General features: G+C 42.1%; 1 protein-coding gene across 2 annotated transcripts in view; it reads right to left on the minus strand.

The window, feature by feature from the left end:
• MECOM (MDS1 and EVI1 complex locus) overlaps positions 1–14,429 on the minus strand; it is a 777,983-nt gene that overhangs the window by 575,822 nt on the left and 187,732 nt on the right. The window lies entirely within an intron of this gene.

Below are 14,429 nucleotides of genomic sequence, written 5' to 3' on the forward strand. Positions count from 1 at the left end.
AATAATTTTTATTTTCGGAAGCGCGTCAAGTGGCATTTGGAATGCGTAGGTCATTACCACATGGTTACCACGTGAGACTTTTCCGCTAGGTAAATAGCTGGCGGTAAGGTCTCAGACCTAAAATGGACGCATGGCAATTTTCATTTTGCTGCACGTCCATTTTCAGCACAAATTTTTTAAAAGGCCTTTTTTGCAAGTGTGCTGAAAAATGGACCTGCGCATATCCACGGAAGTGTTTTTGAATACGCTGAGCTCTTTTTCCTGCATTGGCAGTGGATTACCATTGTAGCAGATGCCTTGTATTCATTCTTTTTGTGCTTAATATTGGTATATCTATATATCACAAGACTCCTGAAGAAGGCACTTTTTGCGCCGAAACACGGCTGTGTCGAGTCGAGTGTATATTTCAATAAAGAGATTGTTCCTCACCAACGTCGCCTACTGGTGTTGTTGAAGAGCCTACTCCTCCTACTCCCCCCTTTCCTCAGACTCTACTTTTCGTAGGAATTTGTGTACCTCCACCCTCGTGGTGGTTTAGTTTGCCTGCGCACATCCAAAACACGCGTCTACACTACCGCAGGCCATTTTGCAGCACACCTTAGTAAAAGGACCCCCAAGTGTCTGATACTTGTTTCTAATTTACATTAATCCAGTCTTTTGAATATCTGTATTGAAGATTTACCACCGTACAACCTTCTCTCAGACATAAATTCTTCTTTCATTCAACTTTGCAGTCACTACTGGTTCTTTTTTGTTGGTTCTCTAAAAATTATCACCGCCTATAAAATTTCCAATTCTTCCCCACTCCACGAGCTTTTCAGATTTGGATTTTTATATTTAAATGCTCACTTTTTTTTTTCCAAATTGAAGTTCAAGTTCAGGAATAGCTGGTAGGTCATAAGTGCATAAGTACTTATGCTCAACAAGGCATATAATCTAATGATCTGATTTACTAATACATATAGATATGTTAAACGCGCATTCAGTGTGGAGATTTGCAGTTAGTAAATAGGCTCCATTGACAATAATAAGATTTGCATCTGGAATTCCGCTGTAGTTCTGAGATCAGCACACAGTACCCACACACAAAAAAATAGGTTTTATTTTTTAGCATGGAGGTGTGTTTGGAGGCGGAGAGTATTTATTTATTCAAAAATGTCTAATCTGCTTACAACTAAGCGGAATACAATAAAAGTAGGCGCACCCTGTGCTAATCGGGTAGCATGGGTAAATCATTGCACGCTGCCTGATTAGTGTAGGGTTAGCACATGAGTCCTTACCGCCTAATGGCCACACACTAATTGGAAAATAGATAGGTGTGGCCATTTTTCAGCCACGCTATAAGTGTCCTCAGCACGTGGAAAGGCCCTGCGCTACTGACACCACAGGCCACTTTTTAGCGCACCTTAGTAAAAGGGCCTTTAAGTTTTCAGCTGAAAATTCATCTTAAGTTAGGAGCATAAAAGTCAGGCTCATAAATTTAGGTCTGCCATTCATTTGCCTAATTTAGGAGCCTAGAGCTGAAAAACAGAGCTAAATTCTTTTCCCTGCCCTAAATCCATCCCTGTTGCCACCCCACTTTTTAAGCTCCTCAATTTAAGAGTTCACTGAAATTTTGAGTAAACATTTATGCACTCAGCCCTAGTAAAATTTCAGAGAGGCCACTTTATGAGCATAACTCTCAAAATTGGGAGCAGAAATCCACAGATTCTAAAATACTGTCATTTACTTGTGTATATGATAAATATTGGTGCGGACATTTACACTGCCCTGGGGCTGGTATAAACATCCATGCCTGCCACTTTCGCTAGTAAGTGCCTACTTTCCTTTATAAAATAGCACCTAAATGGGCAGTTTCTTACCCTCTGACCCTAGGTAGCCTTCTATAAATTACCCTTTTAGGCGGCAATTCTATAAAGAGGGTGCCTGCACTACACAGCGCTTACCCATGTGTGTGCACACATAAGTATAAAAATGCCAAGTATGCAGCTTATCTGCCAGATTGTACATATCACGCTATTTCTGTGCAGAAATCGAAGCGTATTCCATAACAATGTGCATAACCTAATTGGTTAACAAGCCAATCAGCTCTGATAATTGTCAATTAACAAGCAATTATTGACACTAATTAGCATTGATTAGAATTTACACACAGACCTGTCTAGGTATATTCTATAATGTGCTGCACGTAAATTCTAAGTCACATAGAGGGGCATAATCGAACGGGGACGACCATCTCTAAGGGCATCCCAGCGAAGGGGTGGGGAAACCCGTACTATCAAAACAAAATGGATGTTCATCTTTCGTTTCGATAATACGGTCGGGGACACCCAAATCTCAACATTTAGGTCGACTTTAGAGATGGTTGACCTAAATGTTGAGATGGTCGACCTTAGAGATGGTCGTCCCCAGTTTTAGACAATAATAGAAACCGAGGACACCCATCTCAAAAACAACAAAATCCAAGGCATTTGGTCATGGGAGGAGCCAGCATTCTTACTGCACTGGTCCCCCTCACATGCCAGGACACCAACGGGGCACCCTAGGGGGTACTGCAGTGGACTTCACAAATTGCTCCCAGGTGCATAGCTCCCTTACCTTGGATGCTGAGCCCCTCAACCCCTCCCCCAAAACCCACTCCCCAGAACTGTACACCACTACCATAGCCCTTAGGGATGAAGGGGGCACCTACATGTGGGTACAGTGGGTTTCGGGTGGGTTTTGGAGGGCTCCCATTTACCACCACAAGTGTAACAGGTGGGGGGGGGGGATGGGCCTGGGTCTGCCTGCCTGAAGTGCACTGCACCCACTAAAACTGCTCCAGGGACCTGCATACTGCTGTGATGGAGCTGGGTATGACATTTGAGGCTGGCAAAAAATGTTTTTTAATATTTTTTTAGGGTGGGAGGGGGTTGGTGACCACTGGGGGAATAAGGGGAGGTCATCTGGTCAGTTCAGGCACCTTTTCGAGGCATGGTCATGGAAAAAAAGGGACCAAGTAAAGTCGGCCAAATGCTCGTGAGGGACGCCTTTCTTTTTTCCATTATCGGCCGAGGATGCCCATCTCTTAACTACGCCCTGGTCCCGCCTTTGGTACACTGCTGACATGCCCCCGTGAACTTTGGTCGTCCCCACGACGGAAAGCAGTTGAGGACGCCCAAAATCGGCTTTCGATTATGCCGATTTGGGCGACCCTGAGAGAAGAACGTCCATCTCCCAATTTGTGTCGGAAGATGGGCGTCCTTCTCTTTCGAAAATGTCCCTGATAGTTGATAAATGGGTGTGGCCATGAGCGTGGAATGGGTGGGTTATGGGCATTTCTAAAATCTATGTGCGTTGTTATAGAATACACCCAGTCCGTGCCTAAACTAGGTGTTTGCATTTACACCAGGTTTTACTTGGCATAACTGCCTGAGACTAAATTTAGTCGCGTGGATGTGCACTTGGCGTATTCTATAAACTGCGTGGGGTTTATTTTAGAAAATACGCCTAAATTAAGGCATACTTTAACGAGAAACAATTTTTATTGAACAAATGCAAATAGATACACTAATTCAAACAGAAACGCATGTTCAATATTTTTAAGAGGAATCATTCCAACCCAAACTCCCCACCCCCACCCAGCTTTTCATATCCATCTTATTCCAAAATTTTTGTATTGAATCTAGACACAATCAAATCGCCAACCTAATGAACAACTAGTGTAGGCAAAGATATCAGATTAATACAGAGCTATGAACAATAAAAAAAAACAAAAAACAACACCTTTGTGATCCCGACTTACTAAGTCACACCCCATTCCCACCCTACCGTAACCATTGCCTATGAACTACAACTAAGGTGACCCATTGTCTGGACTCTCATGATCCCAAGTAATTAAGGTGTACTTTATAGAATACACTTAGGCAAATTTCATTTTGGCAACAAATTCTTAGGTCTGATATAGTTGTAGGTGGGTGTCACCCAGAATTCCATAGCAAGGGTAATCACTGGGACATCGTGTTACAGTCATATTTCACTATTCTGAAATCTCTGCATTGGTTGCTTATGAAACACCGCATTGAATAAGATTTTATTATTGGTTTTCGGGGTTTTAAATAATTGTGTTTCTCTACTGCTTTGTTCCACTCTGAGACTTTACCAGTCCACACAGTCTCTAAGGTCTTCTCAAAAACATTTGCTTGATGTTCCCTCCTTCCACTAGGTGTACATGGAAGAGTACAGATCTTATATTTTCTACATCATTGGTCGAAGGTTGAGGCATGCGTTACCCACTGAGCTTCCCTCAGTAAAGAATATCACACAGTTCAAGAAGGACCTGAAGTCTCTCATTTTTCCAAGTGTATTGACCATTTGATTAATGATGTCATTTCCTTTTTGACCTGGAAACTGACTTTTGGTCATATTACTGACCGATAGTTTTCATGATGTTTTATGATATACTGACTATATTGTTTTGTTTTTATTATGTATGTATTCTTGTTCCCCGCTCAGAATTCCATGATAATGTGGGCTATAAATACATTATATTATTATTATTATTATTATTATGATTATTATTATTATTATGAGCTGAGTTTAGGCAGAGCATGGGCAGAGTGGAGAAGCTTAGTGGTTAGAGCTCCAGGCCGACAACCAGCAAAGCCCAGTTCAAATCACACTGCTGCTCCTTGTGATATTCAGCAAGTCATTAAACTCTCCCATTGCTTCAGGTACATAATTAAATTGTGGGTCCTACAGGGACAAGAAAATACTTGGGCTACTACTGAAAAAGGTGTGAGCCACAAGTTATACATGACAAGTCCATAAACCACTACTAAATGGACTTGGGAAAAATCCACAATTCCAGGAATAACATGTATAGAATGTTTGTACGTTTGGGAAGCTTGCCAGGTGCCCTTGGCCTGGATTGACCGCTGTCGTGGACAGGATGCTGGGCTCGATGGACCCTTGGTCTTTTCCCAGTGTGGCATTACTTATGTACTTATGTCCTCTACTTGGCTCACTTTTATTACATAGAGCAGTGATTTAACCTATTGTGATGTCATAGTGGCTCATTCCACCAATAAGAGCCAACCTCATTAGTGATGTCACAATGGCTTAATTGTATAGAATGTTTGTACGTTTGGGAAGCTTGCCAGTTGGCCGCTGTCGTGGACAGGATGCTGGGCTCGATGGACCCTTGGTCTTTTCCCAGTGTGGCATTACTTATGTATTCACATACACATAGAAGTGAATAGAACACCAGCATTTACATGCTTTCTTGCCATCTAAAACTATGTGGTCCTTATAGAATTTCTCCCTAAATACATCAGTGTGAGAATGTTTCTAATGTAGGGATGGCATGGAAAGCTTAATCTTTAATCACAGTATTTCAATATTGATTAAACCCTTTGATTTCACTTAGCTGCTTGTATTAGTACTTGCTCGACGCTCTATGATTCAGTGAGAATTTCCCTTCGTTGTTTGTTTTTGGAGTTACTGAAGACTAATTTAAATACTTATCTATCTGAAAGAAAATCAGAATATTTTCACCACTCTCCTGGATATGAAATTTCACCATGCAGTTGAAGATTAACCCAAAAACTGATCAAGAAAAGAACATACATGCCATTACATTCTATCAATGAGTAGATTTGTCTGTATTATTTCATTGCCTCCTTTTCATGTACGAAAAAGTGTACTTTTTGTTTTAGATGAAGGAAAAGCAAATATATATCTACAACGGTGGTCAAAATACCATGGAAGCTACATGCTGTGGCAAGATGCCTGTCGGACAGACAATTAAAGTGGCCCAGGAATGACATATCCCCTCCTACCAACATAATTAAGGTGTATTATTTGTCATGGAGGTCAACGGTGAACAAATGTCCTGGCAAAGTGAGACTGAAAGACAGGGAAGGAGGAGATAATGAAATTCAGGGATGACAAATGGCTTTGAGCCTGACACTGTGGCATCTGACAGAAAGAGACATCCAGCCGATTTGAAAAACTTTTACTTAAGCCACAATTCAATGCAGTGTTATTCTGAGTTTGTCGTGAAGGTTTTCTTAGCATGCTATTTCAGATTTTTTTTTAACTGTCTTTGCAATGCAAAATCTGTAAACCGTAGATAGCTGCAAAAGCAAATACCTGTACTGTACATCATCAAATCATAATTTCTTTTCTCAGTCTTAATGTAGTCTTCATTTTTAAACTATCTATATTTTCCTAAGATATATCTCAATATTCAGTCGAGAGGTAAACATATTTTATTTTATTTATTGGGATTTATTAACTGTCTTTATGAAAAGTTTCATCCAAGACAGTGCATTACTGGTGTAGCTTAATATAAACAACTTCAATTGTGTTAACAGTGTAACAATAGTAAAACAATCAAATGTAAGCATAAATTTCAATCAGTACTTTCAAATGCTCACTGTTTCAAGTTATACACAGATAGTCAGTGATAGGTAGTGTCACTGAATATCCATGTATAACTTGAAACATCTAATTTATAAGTAAATAAGTATTGCCATACTGGGAAAGACCAAAGGTCCATCGAACCCAGCCAGTGGCGTACCAAGGGGGGGCGGTGGGAGCAGTCCTCCCCGGGTGCATGCCGCTGGGGGGTGCCGCGGCGCGCACCTGTGGGCTCCGACTTCGCTAACTTTGCTCGTTCGCTGCAGCTCCCTCTGCCCGGAACAGGTTACTTCCTGTTCCGGGGCAGAGGGAGCTGCAGCGTACGAGCGAAGTTGGCAAAGTCGGAGCCCACAGGCACGCGCCGCAGCACCCCCCCCCCCCCCGGCGTGCACCCGGGGAGGGGTGTCATTTCGCCAGGGGTGGGGAAGGTGTCATCTCACAGGCGGGGGGGCGCGCTGCACCCCGGGGGGGGGGGCGCATCGGCGATCCGCCCCGGGTGCCATCCAGGCTAGGAACGCCACTGAGCCCAGCATCCTGTTTCCAACAGTGGCCAATCCAGGTCACAAATACCTAGCAAGGTCCCAAAAATGTACTAAACACTTTATACTGCTTATCCCAGAAATAGTGAATTTTCCCCAGTCCATTTAATAACGGTCTATGGACTTTTCCTTTAGGAAGCTGTCCAAACCTTTTTTAAACTCCGCTAAGCTAACAGCCTTTACCACATTCTCTGGCAACGAATTCCAGAGTTTAATTACACGTTGAGTGAAGAAAACTTTTCTCCGATTCGTTTTAAATTTACTACATTGTAGCTTCATCGCATGCCCCCTAGTCCTAGTATTTTGGGAAAGCGTAAACAGATGCTTCACATCTACCCGTTCAACTCCATTCATTATTTTATAGACCTCTATCATATCTCCCCTCAGCCACCTTTTCTCCAAGCTGAAGGGCCCTAGCCGCTTTAGCCTTTCCTCATAGGGAAGTCGTCCCATCCCCTTTATCATTTTCGTCGCCCTTCTCTGCATTTCGTCGCACTTCTCTGCATTTAGACATTTCAACTTATACCTACTTGTGTGGGTCGCCTAGCTCTGTAACTTATGGGCCAGATATACAAAGGGAAATATCCAGGTAACTGCCACCATTATCCAGACATTTTCTTTAGCCACTGCTATTCTTCTTTAGGTTTAATAAAGCATGACAGAGAAAACCCGCCTAGGCGGAGGAACACTGAAATCCCACGACAGATGCACAAGGACAGTGGGAAATAGACCATGTATTCCAGGGACAAATGAAGCATTCATCTTGAGATCTTAAAAAGAGTTCATTGATAGAAAACTTGACACAGTACTGTGTTTCGGTCACAGGCCTGCCTCAGGAGTCTTTATAAACAATCTTGCATGCAACATTGCTTATAAAGATTCCTGAGGCAGGCCTGTGGCCGAAACGTAGTACTTTTTTAAGATCTCAAGATTGTTTCATTTTTCTCTGGAATACCTGGTCTATTTCCCACTGTTCATTTGTCCTAATAATACTTGATAGACAGCTTTCCAGTGAGAGCAATTAAAGCAATTTACAATATACAACAAATTTCAGAAATAAGAAAGGAACTTCATCGTAAATAAGACAGATTGAAAAGTGCTGTTGAATATCCTTAGAGACCACCTCTGCAGTATCTGGATAGAGCCGGGTCACTGCATGGGCATAGTGATGGAGGAGAAAGGAATCATAAGTACATAAGTAATGCCACACTGGGAAAAGACCAAGGGTCCATCAAGCCCAGCATGCTGTCCATGACAGCAGCCAATCCAGGCCAAGGGCACCTGGCAAGCTTCCCAAACGTACAAACATTCTATACATGTTATTCCTGGAATTGTGGATTTTTCCCAAGTCCATTTAGTAGTGGTTTAGTAGTGGTTTATGGACGAGAATGGTATGGGATTTGCATTACAAGACGTATGAGGAGAGACTTGCTGACCTGAAAATGTATACCCTGGAGGAAAGGAGAAACAGGGGTGATATGATACAGACGTTCAAATATTTGAAAGCTATTAATCCGCAAACAAACCTTTTCCGGAGATGGGAAGGCGGTAGAACTAGAGGACATGAAACGAGATTGAAGGGGGGCAGACTCAAGAAAAATTTCAGGAAGTATTTTTTCACGGAGAGAGTGGTGGATGCTTGGAATGCCCTCCCGCGGGAGGTGGTGGAGATGAAAACGGTAACGGAATTCAAACATGCGTGGGATAACCATAAAAGAATCCTGTTCGGAAGGAAGGGATCCTCAGGAGCTTAGCGGAGATTGGATGGCACAGACGGGGCTGGTGGTTGGGAGGCAGGGTTAGTGCTGGGCAGACTTATACGGTCTGTGCCAGAGCCAGTGGTGGGAGGCGGAGCTGGTGGTTGGGAGGCGGGGCTAGTGCTGGGCAGACTTATACGGTCTGTGCCCTGAAAAAGACAGATACAAATCAAGGTAAGGTATACACAAAAAGTAGCACATGAGTTATCTTGTTGGGCAGACTGGATGGACCGTGCAGGTCTTTTTCTGCCATCATCTACTATGTAACCCCTTTTTAAACTCTGCCAAGCTAACCGCCTTCACCAGGAAAGTGGTGATATTGAGCCCACTATCCAGATAAATGTAGGTCAGAAAGATTCTGTTCTAACTTTATCTGGTTAACTATCCAGCTAGCAAGTTCAATAGCACCACTATCCGGGTGGCATTAACACAGACCACTTTGCATGGATATAAAGTGCTGGTTACAATCTAGATATCAGCACTGAATATCCATGTTTTATGTAGCTACCGGGCCTGCATTTAAAAACCACGTTAACTGCAGCAACTGAATACTGACTTGTACATGTTTAGCAGCTGAATATTAATATGTAAGTTTAAATAGTACCACCCCATGAATCACGCAAAACTTACATCATTTTTGGATGGATAACAGTTCACACTAAGCTACAGCAAAAGGGAGCCGGTGCTGGTGTCGATGCAAATTTTACATGTGCGCCAAGGTCCCCTTTTACCGCAGCTGGTAAAAGGGAAGTCTCGCCTTCCTGCAGGAAATGGCCAAGCAGCAAGTAAAGCACTTGCCACACAGCCATTTCGGGGGGGGGGGGGGGAGCCCTTAACTGCCACCCATTGAGGTGGCAGTAAGGGCTCCCGCGTTAACCTAGCAGTAACTGGGCAGCATGTGGTACTGTGTGATTACCACCAAGTACACTCCAGCGCTACAAAAATTAATACATTTTTGTAGCTCCAGAAATGATGGCAAGCTAGGGGTGGGAAGTACCGCCAGGCTGCTGTGGTAGCCCAGCAGTACTTCCTGTATAGCGAGCGGTATTCTATCATCCACACGGAAATTTAGACGTATTCTATAGCCATATACGTAGGTGTATTTCATTTTGGCGCTGATTTTTTAGGCGTGATACACCTAGGTGTATTTTGTTTTGGCGCTGATTTTTTAGGCGTTATATATAGAATCTAGTCCTATGAACATAGCCGGTTAAGGAGATATTCATCAGCTGACCAAGTTACAGTGGCAAAGATAAGACCTGTTATTTATGCAGGTCTATCTGGCTGCTAAACTTAGCTGGTCAGTCGATGAATATTGGCACTCGCTGGCTATCCCGTGATGAATATTAACACTTAGCTGGCTTAAGGCTATTTAACAGGCCAGGAGCCGTTCCTGTCTGGTTAAATAGCATTGAATATTTTTAGCATCCTTTATAAATTTGCCCCCTACAGCACTTATATGTGTCCTTATAGAATGGTGTATAGTGCATTGACACTTTGTGCACTTATATGCATAAGGCATGCAGAACTGCACGCGCTCAGTTATGGAATTACCTTTTCAGTGTAGGAATTCAACTCTGGAACAAGCCACTTTCAGACATGAACCACTGTTTTATGAATGGGAATAATTCTGAAAATGATTCCCTTAATACATAATCCCCAGATTCTATATATGGCGCTTTGAGTTGCGTGCACAAATTTGGACACATGTCGAATTTGCATGCACAACTTAATTGATTATCGAGCCGATCAGCACCGATAATTGGGCAATAATAAGCAATTACAGGTTCTAATTGGCAATAATTAGATTTTACATGTGCCTCTTTTTAGACTTATTCCATAGAGATGCGCGTAAATTCTAGTGTGTGAACCTAAAAGAGGGGGGAGTGGTCATTGCAGGGGCACAGGCAGGTCTGGGGCATTTCTAAAATTTGTGCACGTTGTTATAGAATTAGTGGGATCCATGCCTAATTTACGTGTGGGGATTTACAATCGGTTTTCATTGGCGTAAACAGCCATGCCTAAATTTAGTCATGGTTCCCAGTGCTAAGCGCTGTTCCATAAACCACACCTAATTGTAAGCATGGTTTATAGAATAGTGCTAAGCACTGGGGTGGGTTTCGGTTTCGATTTTTTTTAGGCACCATTTATAGAATCTAATTCCAACCTGTTGCAAAATACTGTTGCAGATCAGCAGGAATAACAAAAACTGAGAAAATGTGTTAAAAAGATGCATCTACAGGAGGTGAGCAAATGAAGATTCAACCTAAGCTGTTGAAAGCTTAACGAGATAAAGACAGGCAGCCTAGGGTTTGCCTAAATGTGATGAAAATAGGGCCTGAAGGGATGGAATGATAGAAAGATTGCAGGCTACATGCTCTACGACAGAAGATAAATGTGCCCAACATGACAGTAACATGCAGTTAAATTAATCAACGTTCCAACACACTACTAACTAGCAACAAAGAAGCATATTTTTCTAGCAATCAATCCTGATAGTAAATATGATTAATCGCATCTTTTTGAAAGGGAGCTATGGAAATTAAATGTACAAGATTTTTACTAGTATAGATACAAGGGTTTCTAGCTCTAGTCCTTGAGGGCTGCAAACCAATCAGGTTTTCAAGATAGTGCCAGTGACTATACATGAGACAGATTTGCACAAGATAGATTTGCTGTCCCTAAATTTTCAAGGAGAAACTCCATAGGGAGTATCCTGCTGAAAATTAACTTCCATACTCAAGGGTACAGGTCCGCAAGCTGCACAATCAGTTAAGGAATTGCCCCTTTAATGGGCCTGATTCACTGAGGGCCTGGTTTACTAAACTGAAGCTTAAAAGGACTTATCACGGGGTGCGCTGAGGCATCCCGTCATGTTTCAAATGTGCGCATGCTAACCGCATGCTAAAAATATATATATATTTTTTTTTTACCAAGGGGGTGTGTACCAAGGGGTGGAGAGTAGGTGTTTCTGCGCTAATCAGTTAGCACATCAGCATTACCGAATGATAACCGATTGGTGCATGATTAGCACGTGAGCCCTTACCACCTTCAACATAAGTGGTGGTAAGGGCTCACATGCTAATTTTCATTAATGGCCATGATCGGTTTGAAGGGATTGTGTGAAGGGAAGAAAAGAGACCTGGCAGCCAAAGCTAAGTTCTATAATTTGATCTGTGGGCTGTTTTAGGTAAAAAAGGATGACGAAGCCCTGCTCAGTACGTCTAGGAGCTTCTCGAGGCTTTTCCTCCTGTAACACTCCTTATGCTTGCTTACGTTGTAAAAGAGAACCCTCCGTATTCTATATTGTGTATGATTTGGTGATTGGGTATCTCTCCCTCTGAAGTATTATTTAGAACATTAGCTCACAGCCATTAATTTGGAAAATGGAAAAATTGGCCATTTCCAGTACAAATGACAGCATGCGGTAAAGACCCACATAAGGGCATGCTAAGGCCACTTTCTACCACATCCGTGTAAAAGGGCCCCTAAGGCTTTTCTTTTGTTCTGTGTCTATTCGGGAGGGCGGGGGAATTAGACCCTCTGTATAACTAGCAACACGTACAAATTGTTATAACATTAAATTTTCCTAAATATGAAACAAAGAAGTGAGACAAACTTGGATTTGTTTTATCTATATCTATAGAAGGGAATATAGCTCAGTGTCAAATATTTGAACAGACGTTCAAATATTTGAAAGGTATTAATCCGCAAACGAAACTTTTCCAGAGATGGGAAGGCAGTAGAACTAGAGGACATGAAATGAGATTGAAGGGGGGCAGACTCAAGATAAATTTCAGGAAGTACTTTTTCACAGAGAGAGTGGTGGATGCTTGGAATGCCCTCCCGCGGGAGGTGGTGAAGATGAAAACGGTAACGGAATTCAAAAATGCGTGGGATAAACATAAAGGAATCATGCTCAGAAGGAAGGGATCCTCAGAAGTTTAGCGGAGATTGGATGGCAGAGCCGGTGGTAGGAGGCGGGGCTGGTGGTTGGGAGGCGGGGCTAGTGCTGGGCAGACTTCTACAGTCTGTGCAGTGAGGATGGCAGATACTAATCAAGGTCAGGTATACACAAAAAGTAGCACATATGAGTTTATCTTGTTGGGCAGACTGGATGGACCGTGCAGGTCTTCCTCTGCCGTCATCTACTATGTTACTATGATTGTTTGTCACTAGACTAGGCTTTAAAATATAAGTTGTTCAAGAACAGGTTCAACACAGTATATCAATAAATAAATACAGTAAAAAGTGTGAGGTTGGCACAGAAATATGTGTATGAAAGCGAGAAAGAGAGTACATTTTGGTTGACTAGATTTTGGTGTTCAAGAAGACAGCTATTTCTAGCCTATTTTCTACTTTTATATGTAGGTACATATTTTCTACATTTTTATATGAAGGTGCATGTGTGTCATTATACAAGTTTCAAGTTTATTCAGGATTTACTACCCCTCCTATCAAAAAACTTGCCTGGGCGGCTTACATCTAAAAGTTGGCAGAAGAGAGCGAGAGATTAGAAGTGAGAGAAAGATGAAGAAGGGCATGGGAGGAACTACAATTTTAATTGGTCAGAAGAGGAGGGGATATAGATGGGAGTGTGCAGCAAGAGGCTTAGGAAAAAGGAATGAAGTTCTGTTTTAAAGGTCTGGAAAGATGTTTGATGTCGAAGAGATAGGGTAATTTGTTCCAGCGATCAGGACCTTGAACTGAGAAAATTATTTTTCCAGTATGTTGGTGGATAATTTCTTGGAATGACAGTGCAATCAGAAGTTTATGAGAGGCTGATCATAGAGTTCTAGAATTTGAATAAGGGACAAGCATACGGGAAAGGTATGACGGTTCTCCTGATTGATTTTATAAACTAGTAGTAAGATTTTGTAAATGAAAAGGTGGGAGAGGGGGAGCCCAGTGAGCTGTTTTCAAGAGTGGAGTAACGTGGTCAAATTTCTTTTTTCCAGTAATGAGTTTAATAACGGTAACTGTTTCTAGGCGCTTAATATCTGTTGTTCGGAGACCAAGGTATAAGGAATTACAATAATCAAGCTGGCTGATCACGAAGGAATGGATAAGTATATTTAATGCTGATGGATCAAGAAAACAGCAAATTGAATGAATATGGCGAAGTCTATAAAAACAAAATTTAATGACATTAGCAATGTGCGGACGGAAAGAGAGTGATTCATCAAGAGTGATGCCTAATATTTTCGTATTTGGTAGTTGTGGATGGGGTGTGATAGCCGGACATTAGGACTGTTCGAGAAAAGAGCACAGCTTGATTTTTTTGGATTCAGGACCAATTTGTTTTGATACAACATTAAGGGTAAACCAACAGTAACACAGACAAGTGGAATTCCCACTGCCCGGCACCTCAGCCACACTGTTCATGTGCACTGTGATACACAAATGCTTTCCTTTGTATCGAACATAATGATAACAGGGAGGAACATGACTAAGGAAGTATTGGTTGGGCTCTAGAGCTAATTAGACTTTTTTTTAACCACAAACCACTGTCCTCTGCAACTACACAACATTTCAGGACATGTTTCTACTTTGTCCCGAAAGTGTTTGTCATAAGCAAGCCAAGAAAATCCCTCCAACTCCTTATATACATCCTCAATGGAGCTCAGGTAAGACAACATAAACCCAAGCTGCTCAGAATGCCTACGACACTTAATGCTGATTGTTCTTGTGAAAGCAAGGACCCAATTAACAATATTAAAGGCCAGTGGAC

This window comes from Microcaecilia unicolor, chromosome 10 (genome assembly GCF_901765095.1).
Source record: "Microcaecilia unicolor chromosome 10, aMicUni1.1, whole genome shotgun sequence".
Classification (NCBI taxonomy): domain Eukaryota; kingdom Metazoa; phylum Chordata; class Amphibia; order Gymnophiona; family Siphonopidae; genus Microcaecilia; species Microcaecilia unicolor.